The sequence below is a fragment of the Equus quagga genome, chromosome 2 (genome assembly GCF_021613505.1).
Source record: "Equus quagga isolate Etosha38 chromosome 2, UCLA_HA_Equagga_1.0, whole genome shotgun sequence".
Taxonomy (NCBI): domain Eukaryota; kingdom Metazoa; phylum Chordata; class Mammalia; order Perissodactyla; family Equidae; genus Equus; species Equus quagga.
In genome coordinates, this window is record NC_060268.1 from 10,057,105 (window position 1) to 10,079,370 (window position 22,266).

Consider the following 22,266-nt stretch of genomic DNA (forward strand, 5'->3'; position numbering starts at 1 on the left):
CTGTAGTGCTTTTCTTCCGAAAGGCATCCACATTTTTAAAAGAAATTTTTATCCATGAACTCAAACAAAATATTGTATCCTCTAAAATTAGACTATTTGCAGTGAAGTTAACTGTACATTAAAACCACTTTAATGCTCAATCTGTCTCTTTTCCATAATCTCAAGCAACTAACTTTTACTCAGGGCGACAACTCATGCTGTTCATTCTGGAATGTCCTTTCCTTCTTTGTCAGCCTGGCCAGCTGTTACTCGCCCTTCAAGGTCTAATTCAAACGTCAACATGATGCAGGATGCCTCGAAAGCTTCGGGGATAAGCAATTGTTTCATCATCTGTATTTCCAAAGAATGGTATATTTATCTCCAAGAGCACTTTTGTTCTACTTTAGAAACATTTAGCACGTAAATAGTTGATAACTATTTATGTTATAGTGCAATTAATTTTATAACTTATCATCATCCCACATTTCCTAACCATTATCCCATAGGAAACCATAGCATCACAAATGTAACCCAACTTGTACCAATTTTCTATTGATGTGTAACAAATTACCACAAATCCAGTGGCTTAAAACAACACCTATTTATTATCTCAGAATATGTGTGTCTGGCTCTCTGTTCAGGGTCTCATGAAGATGAAGTCACCTGGCCCTCATCGGAAGTTCACAACATGCATGTGTTTCTTCAAGGTGAGCAGGATTGCATCTCTCTGATTTCTTCTGTCTCTAACCTCTAGATCCTCTTTTAGGAGCTCATCTGATTAGGTCAGGCCCACCCAGGATATTACCTCTTTGATGAACTTAACTGATTAGAGAACTTAATTACATCTGCAAAATCCCTTTTATCATAAAATATAATCATGGAAGTGCTATCCAAATATAAACACAGGAGAGAGTAGTGGAGTGGTCTGCCCCAGCAGAGAGGAGCGTTTTCTCAATGACATTGTTTAGAATTGCTGCTCAATGGTGATAACAGAATGAAGAATTACTTTTAGTTAGTTTCAGTATTATTTTTAAATTCTCCGCAGATAATGCACTCCTTCACTGCCTGCACTCTGGGAGGACTTCTCTGACCATTTTCCCCATGACGCATTACTGTTTGTGGTATCAAACATTTACCTAATGAGATTGTCAACTGACAAAAATCAGAAACCAGTTAAAGAAACAACGCATTTATTTGGGATTAAAGAATTACAATTCAGGGAGCACAGACTCAGGTAGAAACCCAAACAGTGTCCCGATTACAGGAGAGGGGCTCAGGGTTTTTATGAGAAAAAGGACGAAGATGAGATAAGATATTTTTAAGAAGAGTTCATTGATGCTGACACGCTAAGCAACCCTTGGGCCTGCATGATTGGTTATTGATTCTATCTTCAGAAAGTCCACAGTTGTCAGTCTTGTCATCAGGATGTCTGTTCTCCTTCTGACTTGTAAAACAATTGCCATTTGGGCCCAGTCCGAGTTTCCAGGAACAAGACAAGCCAGGCAGTCCCTCTGGAATGGCTGCTCCTGCTCTATTTTAAAATGGCTCCACTTACATCAATTTTTCACGACATTTGATATAGCTCAGGAGATTTTTTCCTGGCAGAATATCAAAAGTGTCAACTGCTTTTATTTTATCATAGCTGAATATGAAAAATCATAAAGTGGAGCTATAGAAGATACTGTTAAATTTCTTATCAGAATTTAAAGGAAATATAAGAAACAAAAACTTGTGCTCGCTTTGGCAGCACGTATACTAAAACTGGAACAATACAGAGAAAATTAGCATGGCCCCTGTGCAAGGATGACACGCAAATTCATGAAGCATTCCATATTTTTCAAGAAATAATGTACAACTGAAATTTCACAATGATGTAAACTATTATGAATCTCAATTTAAAAAACAAAAAATTTTAAAAATTTTTTAAAAAGAAACAAAAAATTGCTTGTGTTGGGGAGAGGAAAATTCCTCCCTTTCCCCTCTTGCTTCTTATGGCTGGTAGAATAATTAAAATATCATGAGACAGATTAACAGGAGAAAATCCAATTTATTATGTACATACAGGAACCCCATATACGTGAAAGAGTCAGAGACAGAAAGGTAAAATGAGTTATATTACATACCACCTTGAGCCAAGGAATGGGATAGGGGCCTGGGGCTTCAGAGAAGAGGAGGGTAATTCACAGGATGATAAGAAGAGCAGATACTCAGTAATTAAATATTTGCCCTGTCATAGGGATAGATCATAAAAAGTTATTTCTGATAAGAACTCTCATTATGGACGAGGCTCTAAATTTAAATTCTTTAAGGGAGCAGTGAAAGTTTCTCTAGAGTCCACAGAGTCTGAATTGCCTTCAGCTCAAAATACTCCACATGCCAAAGCAGCACATCTTAGGGCGGCCTGTCCTGAACCCCATCACTTTCTTAAAATAAAGAATTATTTCTCATACCTAGTCTTTCCAGACAGCAGAAGTTTCTCAAAGTAAGAAATGGCATCTGGACAAAGATTAAATTCAAGGCTCTTTTTGTAAAATGTGGCCGCAGGATAAATTTCAGATTGAGAGAGCCTCTGTAAACCCTGTGTTAAGGCTTCCGAAAGATTTAAGACAGTTCCTTGCAGACCTTCTCAACTAGAAAAATAATGACTTCTGAGAATAATAAGGGCATGTTTTCTAGACTCTCTCAGCTAGATAAAATGTTTTCCAAAGATCTTAAGGGTATGCTTCTTAGTTTTTCTTGCTTAGAAAAAAGGTCTGCTACGAATCTGAGGGACTTGCCTGTTGGGTTCTCTACTAGACAAGGACTACTAAAAATCATGCAGGTGGTACAGGCTAGAGGAGGGAGTGTCTCAGAAAGAAATGCGCCTGTGGGCCTAGTCTAATGAGGCCGACATAAAAATGTGTACTATGATGATATATAAAAAGGAACAAATTTTTTTAAAATAATTGTAGCAACTTATACTGAAAGGGACAGAGAGTTAAAATGAAAAGATGTCTCATGCCCTTCAAATTTCTGTGAGCAGGAAGCAGGCTGTGAAAGTTACTCAGCTGAGAGCCTGGAGTATTTCTCATGGAGAAGAATGAAGGACTCACTTTAGGGGCCTGCCCTGTGGCACAGGAGTAAAGTTTGCACGTTTCCCTATGGTGGCTCGAGGTTCACCACTTTGGATCCAGGGTGCGGACCTACAAGCACGCTGGGGCAAGTGTCCCATATATAAAATAGAAGAAGATGGGCACGGATGTTAGCTCAGGGCCTATCTTCCTCAGCAAAAAGAGGAATGACTCATTTTGGAGCAGACAGCCCAAAGGATTGAGCCAAAACCAGAAGTAAACAAATCCCAGGGGGCAGAACTGGCCCTTAATCCACATAAGTTTCCTACACCCAAAGCAGGGCGAATTATCACCTGAGCCCAGCTGGATTTCAGAATTGCTCTGGAACAATGGCTTCTATGTGCCTGCTATTTCCCGTTTTAGAGGGATGTGTCTATGGCATTAATCACATTCCCCCATTCTACGCTGGGTGTGTGGGAGGCAGGTAAATTGTCTCTTTGATTTGTAGATCCTCAGATTAAGGAGCATCTTAGTTGAAGAGTTTCATTCTCACCTGGACCTGATTGATAGTGAAATTCTAGACTTTAAAACTGACCCTGATAACATAAGGAGATAAAACTTTGGAAGTCCTGAGAGGGGCTGAGTATATTTTGCACTTGAGAGGGAAGAGAATCATTGGGATCCAGAGGGGACTTGGAAGTTAGTCTCCAAAGAAGCCCCCCCTCCCAACCCCTGCCAGTGAACCTTAACCTCCCAGTGTCCACTCCCCGAAGCAATGGACGCCTCCCGCATCGAATCTTAGCTGATGCTGTATATTCAATAGACGGCAGCAGAAATTACGCTCCATGGCTTCCAACAGAAATTCTTGCATTTTCTGCATAGCTCTCTTAGAATGTTTACTGTCGGGATGCTCCATTTAAGAATCTAGATGCATGCTGTGAAAATATGAAGTGCAAGTCACGTAGAAAGGCAAGGGTGGGTTTCTGGTAGACTGTCCCAGCTGGGTTCCCAGGTGACAGCAAGCATCATATGCCAGCCACGTGAATGAACAATCAGTCAGGCTCAGTGGTTGCAGCCTCAAGAGCTGACTGGCATCACAGGAAAGACTCAAAGCAGGAACCACCCATCTGAACTGAGTCAACCCACAGAATCCTCAAAGGTAATAATAATTTTTGTTTAAGCCAGGGTACAGAACTTTGTACTTTTCTGTAAAGGGCCATATAATAAATATTTCAGCCTTTGCAAGCTACGTGTGTTCCCTGTCATATATTCTTCTTTGCTTTTTTTAAAATAAACATTTAAAAATGTAAAGATTCTTAGTCTATAGGTCACACACAAACAGACCACAAATCATGGCCCGTGGGCTATAATTTGTGAACCCTGCTTTAATCTACTAATATAGAGTGTTTTGTTACACAGCAAGAAATAAATGGATATGAAATGGTGTGCAAAAGAATTAGCACATATGTTTTTCTATAGAGGCAGCTTCAAGGAAGATATAATGTCTTAAATATCTATGTAATCCCATTGTTTGTAGCAGAGTAGGTAGTCATAAATATTTGTTACCTCCAATTCCCTTTAACTATTAAACATGCTTCAGTTATATTTCAAAATTCCCTTAAAATATTTTCAAAGGTATTCTCTAAAATATTTCACATTCACATGAAATAAATCCTTGTATAATACATATATAATGTTTTGAAAATGAATTGAAAAAAATATCCCGCTAGTGGCAATAATGAACTTTAGGTTGATTTAGAATGCAATCTAGAGCAATAAAATGGAGCAGCCTATCAATCGTGCTACTATATGGATGAAACTCAAAAATGCTATACTGAATGAAAGAATTCAGACGTGGACAATTACGTATTTTACAGCTCCATCTTTGTGAAATTTCCAGAAAAGTCAAATCTAGAGCTAGAAACCAGATTAGGAGTTAACCAGGGCTGGGGATGGAAGCAGTTAGCTGTAAACTGGCATGAGAGAATTTTGGGGTTGATAGAAGAGATCTAAAAGTGGAATGTAATGATAGTTGCACAACCCTGTAAAGTTACTAAAAACCATTAAATTGTACGATTAAAATGCATGAATTTTATGGTATCTAAATTAAATTATGCTTCAATAATTGTTGAAATATACTAAACACCCACATTTTAATTTCAATAATATGGTAAAAAGGCCAAACTCTTTTGTATCAATTTGAGGACAAAAAGCTTTTAAAAAAGATATTTTTAGTAAAAAGACATGTTCTGTGAAACACTGTCAAACATAGATTTAATGTTCTTTACTGAAACCATTTTGCAGTTAACAGATTATTTCCTTTGAATCAATACGCCCTGCACACTAACAAATCTCACCATCATATCATCATTACGAGAGAAAAAGCACATCATGGAATATAGATTTTTCATTTGTAGTTACCTCTCCCTGAATAATATTGAGATTTCAGAGAAGTAACAGAAACTTTTGAGGAGGCTCAGAAATTCTAGTGAAAAATGGAACTTTTAGTTATTTCTTGCCAATCATTATTCCCAACTATTCCTTAAAATAATAGCAGGGATCACATTGCTAATGAAAGTTAAAAAAAAAAATGTCATCTTCATCTCTGAAGCCTTGAGTAAGATTAACACACTCTGAAGGCTGCAAATCATTTCTTTGTAACTACAAATTCTAAACATACAGAAAATATAAAAAAAATCAAGCAGTGAATAAAAGATAAAGTAAAATAAAAAATTTCATAAAATTTTTTAGTGATTCCTTCAGATCAAATATATGCATAAGTAATAGCTAGCTTATAATCTCATTTGCAATTCTTAAACTTTTTTGTCTCCTTGGGCCCTATACTACTACAAAGAGGTATGGAACTAAAGTACATACACAGAATGTTCTATCAATTTGCAAGGGTTCAAGTAGCCCCTAAACGCATCCACGGACCATGTCCAGAATAAGACCCACTAATATAATGTGAGTTGATGGCTTATTTTAAAAAGCTCAACACTGTGCATCAAGAATCGAGCATGGCACTAACCAAGGCATGAATATTGAATTATGGTGTCAGTCCTTGACAGAGTCTGTGATAATAATCTAAGTGTTTTCACTTGAGTTGTTAAGAATTTTGGTTATTTTTCAAAATTCGTAATCTTGCACCCCTGGAACCACGATCTTTTGAAGGCTGTGTGCATCCTACATCCCAGAAAGTGAAAAAGACTTGGCATTAATTAAATGACAAGAAACTCTAAGGACTGAACAGGCTGTGAATTACAGATCATAGAAAATTTTAAATGGAGAATGATGACAAGAAAAATTAACAAAAGTGAAAGTTAATAGCAGAATTGAAATGAGTTTTGGATGACTTTTGCTTCCAGCCAAGTTGGAGGGACAGAAATTGGATTTAAATTCCTGCCTTAGACACCTAGAAAACTGGACAAAACATATAAAACAATGATTTTCAAATATTAGACAATAAACAATTAAGGACTCTACTTGCTGTGAGAAGGAAACTCAGTAAGATGAGCCCTAAAATTATACCAGTTTATTGCCCAGATCCACTTTCCAGGCCTCAACAAAGGGAGGAGGAACCCACATAGAGCCTGGTTGATCTCATTGAGCTGAAGGTCAAAGATCAGATTTTGAGAGGTCCATCTATTTAGAATATGTGGAGCAGAGCACCAAAGAATAGGGGGTTGCTCAGAGGGCGCTCTGGAGATCTCCAGAGAGTTCCCTCAAGTCTGGCTGAGTACAGATCTGTACGTCTATAAGTGGAAATTGCATAATCTGAAAAACAACCAAAATGAGGAAACATAAAAATTCCCAAAGCTCACTCAAGGCTGGGAGTAGTTTGTGTTCTTATCAGCCAGAGTGGTGAGGCTTCATAAGACATGGGGCACCAAGTTAGATTCACAGAAGCATATTTCTTTGTAGTGAGGTTTAATTACAACAAGGGAGACTTTACTCTTCCAAGCCAGCCACAACTAATCCAAGTAACTCAACTGCATCTCAGAACAATATCCAACATTACTTAAAGAAATACAACAAAATCTCTGACACACAAAATAAAAATCACAATGCCTTGGATCTGATCAAATGTTTTGAAACATGAAAGGAAGCATAAAGTATGATCTATAACCAGGAGAAAAGTCAAGCAATAGAATCAGAGACAGGGCTCCTCTTGCCTCTTGGGGTTTTGCTGTCGGTGGCATTGGGGTTAAGCTCATGTGCTGAGGCAGTGTCAGCAGTGGCCACACAAAAGAGTTTGGCAGGATGTTTCACACCATTTTGCTGGTACAGCCTACCTAGAGACCAGAAGGCAGAAATCATGCTGACGATCAATCTGTGAAGGAAGGCATGGAAGCCATTTGTAAAAAGGATGAAGAACATCTAAAGAGAATGGTTATCAACAGCCCCTCTATCACATATGGTATCAGTCAGTTGTTTGATTTTATGGATGATCTGGCCAACCTCAGCTGCATTGTTTACTAAGCCAATACCCAGACATACTAGCCTTATAACAAAGACTGGATTAAAGAGAAGAGAAGAGAAATAAACAAACACATAGATAAGGAGAATAGATTAGTGGTTACCAGAGGAGAAGTGGGTGGGGGGAGGGTGAAAGAGGTACATCTCTATGGTGACAGATAAAAACTAGATTGTTGGTGACAAACATGATGCAGTCTATACAGAAACTAAAATATAGTGATGTGCACCTGAAATTAACACAACGTCATAAGCCAATATCACCCTATTAAAAGAATTTTTTTTAAAAAAGAGCTACATTCTCCTTCATCGGTAGGCCCAAAAGGTGGTATGCGGGACCGGAATTGACCACCCCAAGATATGTCTCTTTGGCATGAGGATTATTTTGGGCTGGTTACTTTTTAAAAACTCCAGACATGAAAGAAACTCTGAAAAGTAGAATTTACTTACCCTTTGTGAAGAGATATCTACATTTGTAAAGGAAATGTCCATCTGTAAAGGTGTCTGCCTCTCTGTACCAGGAAGAAGGAGGGATGACTTTATCTCTAGAAATCCTTAGCCAGTGCAGAAGGCAAGGACTTAGATCTGTGTAATAACCTTACTCTTGTTTACTGTGCTTTTTTGGTAACCTCCCATGATCGACTCCCCTCACCCCAAACATCCTCCTTTGTCTTTACCTGCTGGTGGTATTTAAGGTGAGAGCTTCCGCCATTTTGGTGAGTTACTCAGTTTGCCTGAGCCTCTCCCATGTATACATGTTATAAAGCTTTGTTTAATTTTCTCCTGTTATTCTGTCTCATGTGAATTTAATTCGTTTTCCAGCCAGAAGGACCCTGAGCAGGTAGAGAAAATGTCTTCCTCCGCTACGGTGGGAAATAGTTGCATTGGAAGTATTAGTGGGATGGGAGAGGGTTGGAACATAGGTGTGTACAGCCTCCTGTAGTGGAAGTTTTGTTTTAGTAATCCTGTTTCTATTTTGGTACACTCTAGCCAGGATTGAATGCATTAAATGAAGTGTGAGGATGTGGTCAATCTGAAACCCCTGTTGCCCTCCCTTTCGTTTCCCTTAAACCTTTTTATGATGATTTAGATGACAGCTGTTCTTCGTCAGTTAACGTTGGTTCCAATCCTTCAAACTGTTCTTGTCTGCTTTATAACATTCACTGTACCAACCCTTCTTCAAGTTTGGGTGGGAGTTGGTGACACAGTTTAGTTATGTCTTTAAGATAAAGTTTTAGTGAAAAACAAACACCTTTTAGTTATTAAAAACAAAAAAGAAACAGACACAAATGACTGAGATAATGTTATTATCAGGCAAGGGTGGTAAAACAGCTCATCAATATCCTTCACATGTTTAAGAATGTCTTATAGAAATGACGGTGATGAGGAGACAGATGGAAGATATTCTAAAAGATCTAGATATAAGATCAAAAGATAAAAAATTCAATATTTGAGATGAAAATACACTGGATGGATTTAACAATGTTAGAAATTGCAGAAGCAGCAAATCAGTGAACTTGAAGCAATAGAAATAGAAACCATACAAAACGAAGCATGGAAAGAAAAGAGAACGAAAAAGGAAAACCAGAGATGGAGTGGAAAACATCAAGCAGTTAACAGACGAACAATTTGAGTCCAGGAGGAACAGAAGGCAGAAAATATTTGAAGAAATAAAAACTCCAAAATTGATGAAAACTATAAGCCCACAGATTTTAAGGATAAAAACAAAATAAAACACAAGGAGCCTCACCTAATCAAATTGCTACAAACCAAAGATAAAGAAAAAATCTTCAAAGCAGACAGAAAAAAATATTACATAGAACAGAATAAAGACAAGAAGAATTATCACAGATTTCTCATTAGAAACAATTAAAACTAAAAGGCAATGAATGCTATCTTTAGTGTGTTGAATTTTTTAAATAAACCTGTTTACTTAGAATTTCACATTCAGAGAAAAAATCTCTCAAAAATGAGTGTGAAAGAAAACAAAATTTCAGACAAAAAAAAACTTAAAAACTGAAAATATTTGGTTCCAGAAGACCTGCACCACAATGCATGTTAAAAAAAGTTTTTAAGGTAGAGGAAAATGGATATTAGATGAAACCTTAGATTTACCCAAGGGACTGGAAAGCATAGGATATTATAAGTGTGTTAGTAAATGTAAATATTTTCTCATTTTTAAATTATTTAAAAGATAACTGACAGGTTGAAGCAAAAATCATTACAGTGAATTGTGTAGTTTGAAACATATGTAAAAGAAAAATGTATAACAGCAAAAGCACACTGTGGAGGAAGGAAATAGGATGCTGTCCTAAGTTTCTTACAATAGACAAAATCACATTGTATTATCTCAAAGTAGACTGTGGCAAGTTAAAAATCGATAAACCCTAGAACAAACTCCCAAAAAAAGAGTTATTTAATAATGGAGATAAAATGTAACACTAAATAGCATTAAATTAATCAACAAGAAGACAGCAAACCCAATCACATCAATCATTACATTAAATGTAAATTATCCAAAAACTCCAAAAAAAGACAGATTGTCAGACTTGATAAAAAGCAAAAACCAACAACATGCAGTCTACAAATAACTCACTTTATTTTTATTTGTTTTTGAGGAAGATTAGCCCTGAGCTAACTACTGCCAATCCTCCTCTTTTTGTCGAGGAAGACTGGCCCTGAGCTAACATCCATACCCATCTTCCTCTACTTTATATGTGGGACACCTGCCACAGCATGGCTTTTGCCAAGCAGTGCCATGTCCACACCCCAGATCCAAACCGGTGAACCCCGGGCTGCCGAGAAGCGCAATGTGTGAACTTAACCGCTGCGCCACTGGGCTGGCCCCTCACTTTAATTATAAAGTTAAAGAAAGGATAAAACTAAGAGGATGGGAAAAGATTTACTAGGTTAACACTAAATAAGGGAAAGCTGGAACGACTATTTTACTATCAGATAAAATAGATTTCAGAACAAAACATATTACTAGGGATATGAGGGAAATTAGTTAACAATTAGAAAGTCAATGCATCAAGAAGACATGACAATATTAACTGCATATGCACTCAATATCAGAGCTTCTAAATACATGAAGCAAAAATAGACAGACTTCAATGTAGAAAAATTTAGAATTATAGTTGAAGAGTTCAACAATACTCTCTCCATAACTGATAGAAGTAGATAGAAGATCAGAAAAATTGTGGAATAACTAAACAACACTTTAACCAACTTATCCTAAATGACATTTACAGAACACATGATAAGGTACATTTACCAAACAAAGCACAATATACTTTCTATTCAACTGCATGTGAACATTTACCAATATTGACCATATTTTGAGCCATATCATATGGCTATATAATTTAAGAGCATTGAAGTCATAAAAACTATAAATATATGAATACAATAACATAAGTATATAAAAACAATTTTTTTGGAATGAAGCTAAAGCAGTCTTTAGAGTGAAATTTATAACATTCAATACTTACATTAAAAAATAATAAAGTTCATAAAGATCTAAGTGTCCACCTTAAGAAACTAGTAAATAAAAAGCAGAATCAACCCAAGTTAAGAAGAAAGAAGAAGATAAGAAAGATAAGCAAAGAAATCAATGAATTTGAAAGAAGGAACATCAGTATAAATCCCACCTACATTAAAAGGATAACAAGGGAATATTATATACAACCTAATGCCAATAATTCAACAATCTAGATGAAATGAAAAAATAATCCAAAATATGAAAATTACCAAAGAAGGTGGATCCATGGTCCTATTCCTTAGAAACTACCAAGTTAACATAGATGTGTAATGTTGTTTCTGTGCATTTGGGTTGTGAATCAAAGTTGTTTCTCTATGTCAAAGTGACTTAGAGCCTCCTGGCAGGAATGGGATGTTTCTTTCATATTGATATAATTTCAAACAGCAAAGTTTCTAACAGCCTAAGATTTTGGAGAAGAACATTTCTCGGCGAGTAAGAAAGCAATAGTCATTCAAAGAAGGAGTTAATTATGACACTTGGTAGCTGTAGCTTGCTCCTGGGAGAAATAGTTCCTATTAACTTTGCAGCTGGCTTGATCTATGTGTATTACCCCAGCCTTATCAATAGTAAAGCCGATTTTTACTTTCTCAGTTCACCCTTTGTCCAACAGTATACAAATTCAGCTGTTTGATCTATTATCATGACAGACAAAATAATTAAAATCCTACATTCATGAGAAAACTTTAAAGCCATCGTCAAGCATTTTTCTACTGCATTCTTACACTCCTACTGCCTAATCCTTTCAAGACTGTAAAGATGGAACAGAAACTGGAGCCCAAGCCTAAAGGCCCCTTTACATATCTTCAAAAATAAATTTGATTTAATTACCCTGTCAGGAAGGAAAAATTTCCCCTCTTCCCTTTTCTAAGTTCTTCTGGTTGGTCTAAGAATTAAACTGACATGAGACAGACTAACAGGAGAAAATCTAACAGAAGTTTAAAAACATGTATACCCTCTGTATACATGGGAGAGACCCAGGAAAACTGAGAAACTCACCAAAATGGTTGAGGCCGTCACCTTAAATACCATCTTCAACTAAAGACAAAAAACAGAGTCGGGGGAGTCAGTTATGGGATGTGACCAGGAAAGGGGCAGTACACAAGGGTAAGTGTGTTACACAGATTTAAATCATTACCTTCTGCATTCATAAGTGTTTCTAGAGAGAAGGTCATCCCCCCACCCTCCCCCAAACAGCCAGGGAGACACCCTTACAAAAGAAGATTTCCCTTACAAATGTAAATGTCTCTTACAAAGGTAACTTCTACTTGGTATTCAGAGCTTCCCCTATGTCTGCAGTTTCTTAAAAGTAACCAGGCTAAAACAATCCTTATGCCAAAGAGACATATTTTGGGGTGGTGAATTCTGCTCCCCCACAACCCCCACTAATAAAATATAAACATATTTGATCACTATATGTCTATTTTCAGGTTGAATCAAAGCTTGGCCAAAAAGTTTTTTCACTTTGTGTCTCATATCTGAGATAGCCCTAATTGTCTATCTAGTGATGGAGAAACTTACTTCCATAAAAGTGTTACTAAGGAGACTTGTAAAATACTAGTCATTACTCAAAATCTCTACCGTCCACATTATTCTCAGTCTTCAGATAAGACAGAAAGGACAAATATGACTTTCAAACTCAAGTTAGCTGAACTTATATACAAAAGGTTGTAGGGAAGAAAGAATTTTCCTCTATCTTTTTAGGGTCTTCTGTCTGGTCCAACATTTAAATTGACAGAAGACACATAACAGGAGAAAATCAAACAAAGTTTAATAATTTTTATACGTGGGAGAGACACAGGAAAATTGAGTAACTCACCAATAGCCAAAGCCACCACCTTAAATACCATCTTCATCTAAAGGCAAAAGAGGATTTTGCTGGTAGTGGTTTGGGACTTCAAAGGGAGGAAGGCAATTCACATGGAGATGGAGAAACAAGTGTCTGGTAAACAAATGTTACACCATGCGAGGCAGAGACAGTGGAACATGGAGAGGACTCTGATGTCTAGGCCCTGCCAAGTCCACCCCATTACACTTAGCCCACGTTCTTTGCAGATGTTTCTGGTGATAGCTCTGTTCCTGTTATAGGTCATTTTTCTAGATTCTTTCAGGGTGCTATGGAGGAGGTAAAAGAAAAATTGCTGGGTCTTCTGTTTCTTAAAAATAATTGGCCTAAAATAATCCTCATGTTAAAAAGACATATTTCAGGGTGGCAAATTTTGTTCTTCTTCAAGGTCCTGGAGATTTGTTAATGTCCCCACTGTTCACACCGTGTTCTCACTCCCAGGACAATGTTCTTTGTTCCTTTGTTTGTTTTTTATTGAAGTATAGTTGCCATACAATATTATATCCAGGGTAATGTTTTGCACTTTCTCCTCACCAAAACTGAGCGCTACCACTTTTTTCTTTTTCAAACTCTGCCAATAGATCAAAAATGTACTTACTTTCCATTTTTCTTACCACTGAGGTCAAATTTTCATTTATGTACTGAACGTTAACATTTCATCTTTTGTGAATAGACTATTCATGGCTTTTCCCAATCTTGCTATTTGGGAATTGATTTCTAGAATTAACACATTACAGATATTAAAACTTTCTTCAAAGGCATTTTAACAAATTCTAGTATTACTGCCAACATATAATAAAATCTCAAAATGCAAAAGAAATTATGTAAAATGAATACAACAATAACATTTCAGCTATCAAAATGAATTCAGTTTTAAGCATTTGGATATTTCTGCCTGAACATTTCCAACTAGAGGTACCATAAAAAACATTAATAGTGGCAAACAATTATACAATATATTGTTGGCTCATTTTGCCTCTCAAACATGTTGAAACAGAACACAGTTATTACTAGAGGCACAGAAAGGAAAAGTATTCCACCTATGCCTTTGTTCTGACTAATTATTCATAACACTGAATGCAGCTAACACAAATTCCCTAAATTTTCCTTCTTCCCTTTCCCTTAAATTCCTTGAAACCTGGATCTACTCTTTATTCTTTTCCTCAAGTCTCAGGAGAAGTTGGATATCCTGTCTTAGACCACGCCTCCATCCCCATCTCCACCCCAACACCTTCTCTATCTAGACATTTATTCCTCCTGGTCTTCTCCTGGATTTGCTCATAAATGTTTCCCTCTTGGTTCCCAATCATTCCCTTTTCACTGGGTCCTTGGGTCTTACCTCCTGATAGTCTCATTCTCTCAGGACTTCCCAAATTACTGAACCACCTCAAATTCCTGTCCAATCCCTTTCATTTTCTGCAACACAAAACTTACTGAAAGGGAACACTGCATTTACATCTGCTTCTATTTCTCTTCTCTCTTCCACCCATGAAGTTAAGCTCTGACACCACCTGTCTAGAAGTGTTATCTCACCGTTACAGCGCTAAATACCGTCAACAACCACCCCTGGTATTTCCCTTCTCTCTAGGCTTCCCTGAAGCACGATTGTCTTCAAATCTGGTTACTTTTTCACAGACCCTTGTCCTGGCTCCTCCTACTCTGCTCACGCTTTTCTGAATCTTAGTGATCAGATCTCTCTTCTCTTTCACCACTTGATTCTTTGCAAAATCACCAAGTTCCATCACTTGGATGCACGCCTTATATGAAGGGCTCCCTCATTTTATATTTCTACCACTGTCTTCTTTCCTGAGCTCTTAGTTTCCAGATACATAGCACTCTCAAACCTACCCAATCCATTATTGTCAGAGCTACGTTCCTTGTGCTCACAGAACGAAGTTCAGACTCTCTGCCGAGTACTCAAAATTATTTTCAGGAGAGGTACCTATGTGCTCCACTAATATTGCCTCACTCTCATCCTTTCTCTATATAGCTATTCCCACGGTATAGCTGGTGATCTTCTAAGTTTTCGGCCTTGTTTAAGGTCTTTTGCTGTAAAGTTTTCCATAACATCCACCTCTTACCCTCTTAGCTCTCTGTCAGTTCTTCAAAGCTCAGCCATAAATTTCTTTTGCTAAGGTGCCTGCCTGGTTTTCCCTAGTGAATAGCAAATGGTCCTTTCACAAAATTTTTAGTACCCTTTTTATATCTATGGGAACACCATGTATTTTTTGCCCTTAAATTCTACTTTAAGGGATTTGTTTCTTTCCTCATTGGTCTGAGCTCCCTGAAAAACCAGATCATGATGAACCTTTTATTTCTCCAAATTCTTGGAAATGTTCTTTTGCACAGTACAAACACAATCAATTTTTAAGTAAGTTGAATATTAATGCTGGAAATGTTGCTAAATGATCTTCTTTTATGTCATTAGGATGACGTTGGAAGTTTTAACTAAATACTTATCTGGAGCAATGAAAGATATCCAAAATTCAATCCTTTATTATTATAAAATCAGTGTGGTTCTAGAAATAGGAAAATATTAAAGATTTCAACATGTGCAAATGTCTCTAGAGTTAGCTGGAAAATATATTTACACATTTTAAGAGTCAAAGAAACAAAACTATCAAATCACAGGAGGAATTTTTATATGAATTTATGGGTAGAAAAAGAATTGTGCAGTCAACCCACAACTTGAATGCAAACACGTGACTGCCCCATCTGGAAGTTCTAGAGTAATTTTAGTAAGAATCCAGTCTTTGTCCTTGCAATCCTTTGAAATTGAGAGGTTACCCCCAAATTACATGGCAAGTACTCCCAGAACTGGTTGAAACAATATACATTCCTATCGCAGGTCACCATCTTTCAACCAAAGGAAGATTTATAATTAAGTATAAAAATACTTATAAACTCAAAGCAATATTTCAAGTTAAGAAATGTATATTTGTTTTTGTGTATTTGTAATGTTTAAGAGAATTTCGAATATTAGAGTAATAGTTTCAATAACTCTAATTTAAAATGTGTAGTTGAATTATTTCTTTAAACTTGTGATTTTAAGTTGAAGCAATTTTGACTTAAAATATTAAGTGAACTTACATTTTAGCACATTGATAGGTTGCATATATTAGATTTATAAGAATTATGTGTGCTTTAAGAGAGTTTGTCAATGAGAAGATTGAAATATTTACTAGATATTTCTAGATTACTAGAATATGTTACATTTTAGAAATAGAATAATACAAATTTTGTACAAACTTAAAGCTTAAGGATTAGCCTTTCGTTTAGAACTTCAAAAATTGAAGATTAATTTCTTAAACCAAAACTGGTTTCTACTTAGTAATCTTTACATGCAAAACCACTCTCAAGGACACATACACACACAGCCTCACAATTAATATTTCATCAAGGATATGGAAACACAGACTACTAAATATGAAAAGATTTATTCAAGGTCATTCAAGTATTGGAGTCATAAGTAGAACTTAGACCTCAGGAAGTCTCTGTCAGTATTGAACTGACTGACTTCTAAAAAGTCTAAGTAACAAGTGCAGCAATTTTAATAAGCTACCTCATTAATCAGAATAAATCTCTAAGTGAGGTTATAGAATGAAGATTTGAAATTAATATACGATTTCACAAAGCCAACTTTCTAGACAAACACTCTTTAACTTCCATGTATTATACCTTTCTTGGCTTATTTCAAACAGGGTGACCTCTTCTTGAGGAAAAGCAGTGGTCGTATCAAGGATATTTTTTTCAGAACCAGAGGTACTACTTGAATGAATTATTTAATATATACTGAAACAGCATAGAGCTACTTCTTAAAAAACGGTCAGCATGACAGAAGCATTTCCCCTGAAGGGAAGCAGAACTGTGTGCAAGTACTTGAAGAGTAATTTCAAGGGGCCTCTGCTGCTATTTCTTAGACCTATAAAGATCAGAGTTAAAGAAAAATATTTTAACCTATAACGTAGATGTTTTTAACATTAGGTGCAAAGATGAAAAAATATGTACCTTGTATAAGGGGGATTAAAAAGTGAAATTACTATTGAAAAGGATCATAAAGGTTCCATCCTGGAGATCTGGAAGGGAAAACAGTCATGTTTTGGAAATTGAAGGTAAAACTCTCCTTATCTGCATAAGTGTGAACTGAGTGACATCTCATGCCAGACTGGTCTATCTTCTGCACAAAAGAAATGGCGCACGGAAAAATTAAAGGACTCAGCGAAGCTTACAAAGAGCTCTAATGAATGTGTGGGGATACGTGGGAATAGTGTGAGAAAAAGGACATTTTTACGTCAATTTAAGTTGATACTGTCAAATAGAAGAGACCTTAGATCTTACACATGACAAATACAACAAAAATAGTTTTCACTTATACACGTTCTTTATTAAACGTATGACAATTTTTTTTTACTTTAGTAATTTAGATTACTTCTAATTGGTTGTTGACTGATATTTTTTCACAGAGAAAGCATAGCCTCCTGACAAAGCCAATGAATATCTAGATGCTCTTGTTTTATGCCTTTAAAAAATGTCTTGCCAATAAAAATGGATTATGTGATTTCAGTTCATTGTGTATTTACCTTTTTCTTTCAGCTGAAATTGTTTCTTATCATAATTCCATTGAGCAGCATCATAATTTGAAAGGCAGAAGTTTCTGTGATTGGCCACTTATAAACCTCAGAGGACCTGTTCAGGGCTAACCTACTAACCGCACGCTGAGGGCTACTCCCAGTGACTTCCTCCACGTTCTGTCATTCAGAGCACTAAATACTTTGGGTGATTATCATACAAAGACTTTCTTCAACAAAATGAGACATAGATTAGCACCTTTCAGGTGAGTAGACATCCTTCTACTAGAATTCTGTTTGCTTATCTACTTGGCAATTTATATACACATCTAAAGTATATTTGGCATTGGCTAAGTATTAAATCCAACCTGTGAGCTCTTACATACTAAAAAACCCAAAAAATATCAGATAAAATGATCAATTCATAACATTTGAAAAATTACACTATTTCCACCTTGCCTATTGGGCTTAGTGACGGTAATCACAATTCAAAGAACTTGCATCAAAAATCTTTTTAACTATCCAGAAAAAATTGAAATGCTACAAATATCCATCTAAAGATGAAATATCAGATGATATTTTATTCAGAGCTACAATAATTTTTAAGTCTCTTCTCTTTCCATCATAAAGTTGCCAGTTTAACAGTTGGTAATTTTTTTTTATTTTTAAAGATTGGCACCTGAGCTAACAACTGTTGCCAATCTTTTTTTTTTTTTCTGCTTTTTCTCCCCAAATCCCCCGGTACGTAGTTGTATAATTTTAGTTGCAGGTCCCTCTAGTTGCGGCATGTGGGATGCCACCTCAGTGTGGCCTGACGAGTGGTGCCATGTCTTCGCCCAGGATCTGAATGGGTGAAACCCTGGGCTGCTGAAGCCAAGCCCACGAAATTCACCACTCGGCCATGGCGCCGGCCCCACAGTTGGTAAATTTTAAATGTAATGTCAAATCTCAATTTGAGTCTGCCCACAATCAAAATGTACCACAGAGTAGCCTCGTAAAAATTCCTTTTGTGTGTCATATTCTTTCCTCTCTAACTCTTATTACATTTTTTGCTACTAATAGTCTTGGTTTCTTAGTCTATTTTTCTCTGAATTATGCTTGTATCTCATTAAGAAGGAGCTGGGAGCCTATGACTAACAAAAGGGAGTATTATACCAGCAGAACAAACTTATGTCTCTCAAAAATGCTTACTTTTGTCTCTAGAATATGGCAAATAAATGCTATAGATGTTCAGATCTTATAGGAAGTTTTAATATACTGAATGGCTATTTAAATCTGACCTGTTGTCTTTAATGAAGTGTATCACTGACATCAAATGTAAAACCCACTGTAAATTTTGCGCACTGCTCTCTTAGCTTCTCAGTGAATATTGCCTGTCTAGGAAGTATGGACTTAACTCGAAGCCAAGAGAACCAACAAGCAAAAGCATATATGTAAAATAAAGAGGATTAAGGAACAATGTTAGAAGGCGGAAACAAAAATACATTCTTTAGAGATGTTAAACAGGAGAGTTTATATTAGGTCGTTTATTATAACAGTACTCTAAGCTCTTCTCATTCTATATGCAGTTAATTAGACCAACAGAGCGTGGCAGTCAAGCCATCAACACTGAGTAAAGCAAAAGCCCCCTTTTCTCTTGTTAAGAAATATGAAAAAGTTAGTTAAAGGACAGGAGGAATAAAGAGAGAGCATCATTATTGTTTCAATCAAGAAGTTATGAGAAGGTGAGAAAAAAGCTGCCCTGAAAAGAATACTAATGGCACATAAAATAACTGTATTTCTCACGTACGTGGCTCACACAGCCTGCTACCAGCGTTTCTTTTCAGTTGCTCTGTTTTATTCATGTGAATACGCCTTGCCCTCACAACTCGACTGTAAGCTTTTTGAGGGGGTGGAGGAAGAAATTATGGATTTGAACTTAATTTCATTTCTCCCAAGATGTAGTAAAAGCAATGTATAAGCAATATTTTTGAATGAAAAATCATTCTGAATATTAAGTAGTAAATCTTTCTCAAATATCAATTGGCTATTTCGTGTACAGGCCAAGTACCAATTTGCAGGCGTGCCAGCTTCTAGAACTCCCTGAGCCCTAAGGATTAGATCATAGCAACTTCTCCTAGTACCTTCCGTTCTTCTGTTCTCTTATAACTAGTTTCCTCAAAATCTCTGTATTGTCAAAAATCACATTTAAAAAAAAAATTATTTCAAATTATTTGCTGTAAAAGCAATATCTCTCAGAGCAAAACTAGTACTTATATAATTTGCTCAGGAAAGAATGACGCGTCTTTTCCCATCACTGCTAGGATAGTCCTTATATACCTTGTAACCTTGCGTTGTTCTAAGCAAAGCACAGAGATGCTCAAACAAGCGGCTGGCTTGTGAGAGCATCAGCATCTTTCGTAAGAGATGCTATTTCTAGCTTGCCAACCTATTACCACAAATAGTAGCCTACAGGGCATAAATGATGTTTCTAAATAATCAATTGCTTTATATATTGCTAGCTTCATGGAATACCATTCTGTTGAACATTTATATTCTTCCTGACCTGAAGATATCACAATTCACGTCAGACAACAGCACTCACAAAGTTAGCCTCCTTCCTCTCACTCTCTTCCATTAGACTAAAATTTATAAAAGTGTAAGAAAAAAGAAAACAAAATCAGGCATCTCAACATTAATCCTCAGCCAAGAACATTTAAGACAAATATTCCTTAATTTTTGCTTTGTCTCTTAAAATGCAATCATGGTATCAGATCTTGGAGGCATTGCTTTCCTGCCTTACTAAATTCCTCCAGAATATCACAGCATATTGTTTATATTTCTATCACCTACACACACGCGCTCTATCAGAACTGACTGATGGTAGGCCTGCACTCCAGGCAGTATCGTGACCCGGGTGGCACAAGTAATAAGGCAAAGTGTTCATCGAGGGGGCAGAACCCAGGGAATGGCCAATTTGGCATCTCCAAAAGGTCCAGATGCAGATGCAGTGTGCGAACATTCTCTACTCGCCCATTAGCATTCTGTCATCATAGCTTGTGAATGACTAGCAGTATTTTCCAAAACTTACTGTATAAAAAAGCCAAATTTTCTCAGACATCACAATTAAGTGGCCTACTCTTGCACATAAACCTAATGTACTAATTGGCATGTTCATTTGGATCTCCAAATAGGATCTACACCTGTTTCTCAGTGTGTGAAAACAATAATTACCTTTGCCTCAAACTCACTTTAATGAATTTTATGAGAAGAAGGCTCATAATTTGTTTTCTTTGGAAAGTTTCAGATTATCAAGGCACTGACTTTCATTGAGTACATGAGACGTGTTTGATTTTTAAAAAGGTCTATCAATGTAATTGAAATCTCATTGCCTTCTAGACCAGGGAGGAGGAAATGGAGAAACAGGAGCAACAGGGAGAAGGAGGTAATATTTTTACATTAAGGGAAGACTTCCAAAACTATGTCAAAAAGCTTTCTGAGAAAATGGATGTGAATTTATTGCCTGAATGAGTCTGACCTTATCTATCACCTTCCAATGAATGATAGATCATTCAACACAAGATGTTTGCTTTTTCTATGTTCCCATATTTGACACTTAAAAGAGGCAGAAAAATATAGAAACCCTTCAAAGACTAACCTTTTACTACAGCAATTGCTTCTGAAGTGTATGTGAGTGAAAGAAAGAAAGCTTAGAAGGCTATTTTCTGAAAAATGTGTGGCATTTTATAAGGAGACTAGATCATAAGGTATTTCACTTACCCCAGATAAATTCTAAATCATTGGTGCCATCTATACAAGACACCGAAGTAAATAACGTGAATTACATTTCAAAAGTCATTTACAAGAGGTATCAGTTAAAAACGGCTATAGGAATTTACTCTTCATTTTATATCGGTGAGGTGATCAAATAAATATCAATACAATTATACAAACTCAGTGGGATTGGCACCAATAATTTTTCCAGACACAATTGTGGCTTTATAAGTATACTGAGTACTCTTAGAATTTGGCCTTTGATTTTTTTTTTTTTTTCCTGAGAAAGATTAGTACTGGTCTAACATCATTGCCAATCCTCTTCCTTTTTTACTTGAGGAAGATTAGCCCTGAGGTAACATCTGTGCCAATTTCCTCTATTTTATATGTGGGTTGCTGCCATTGCATGCCCCACAAGTGGTGTAGGTCTGCACCTGGGATCTGAACCTGTGAACTTGGCCCACCAAAGCAGAGCATGCTGAACTTAACCACTAAGCTGTGGGGCTGGTCTCTGGCCTTTGATATTTTTAACTCTGCAGTTTAGTTTCTATAATAGATGTTTCCAATGATACTTTTCCTTCAGATTTTATACCACATTTTACGCATGTTTTGTTGTATTTTTCTAAAAATGAAATATCTGAGGCCTCCCACATGGTGGTAAAATACAGGTAGAATACCAAAGCGTATTACTTTTTACTGAAGATCTAACAGATTTCAATAGGAACACAGTGTAAAATTGTTACTAAAACTTCAACTCTTAAAACGAAGGTCTTAGTTTGAATTTACCTGATAGCAAAACCAGAGGCAAGGATGAGATGCAAGGGACTTGTTTGGGAAACCATCTCAGGAAGCAAGAGTGAAGGAGTGGGGAGAGTGAGACAGGGACGCAAGACAAATGAAGCGTGCCTCCTGGAGCTGGCTGCCTCTGTGGACAACTGGGTCTCAATCCCCCAGGGGCCCTCTGAAGACCCACACAGAAGGTGTCTCAGGACTGTCCTTCTGCAAAAGAGAAGATGGGGGCCTGTATCCACCAGATTACCCTCCTCCATTGGGTAATGG

At 36.7% G+C, this 22,266-nt stretch overlaps 1 non-coding gene across 1 annotated transcript; it reads left to right on the plus strand.

Annotated features, from left to right (window-relative positions):
- Positions 1 to 1,710: 1,710 nt before the first annotated feature.
- On the plus strand, positions 1,711 to 1,817 carry LOC124236562 (U6 spliceosomal RNA). The gene has a single exon (XR_006887793.1). It is a non-coding gene; the product is annotated as a U6 spliceosomal RNA (small nuclear RNA).
- The last annotated feature ends 20,449 nt before the right edge of the window (positions 1,818 to 22,266 follow it).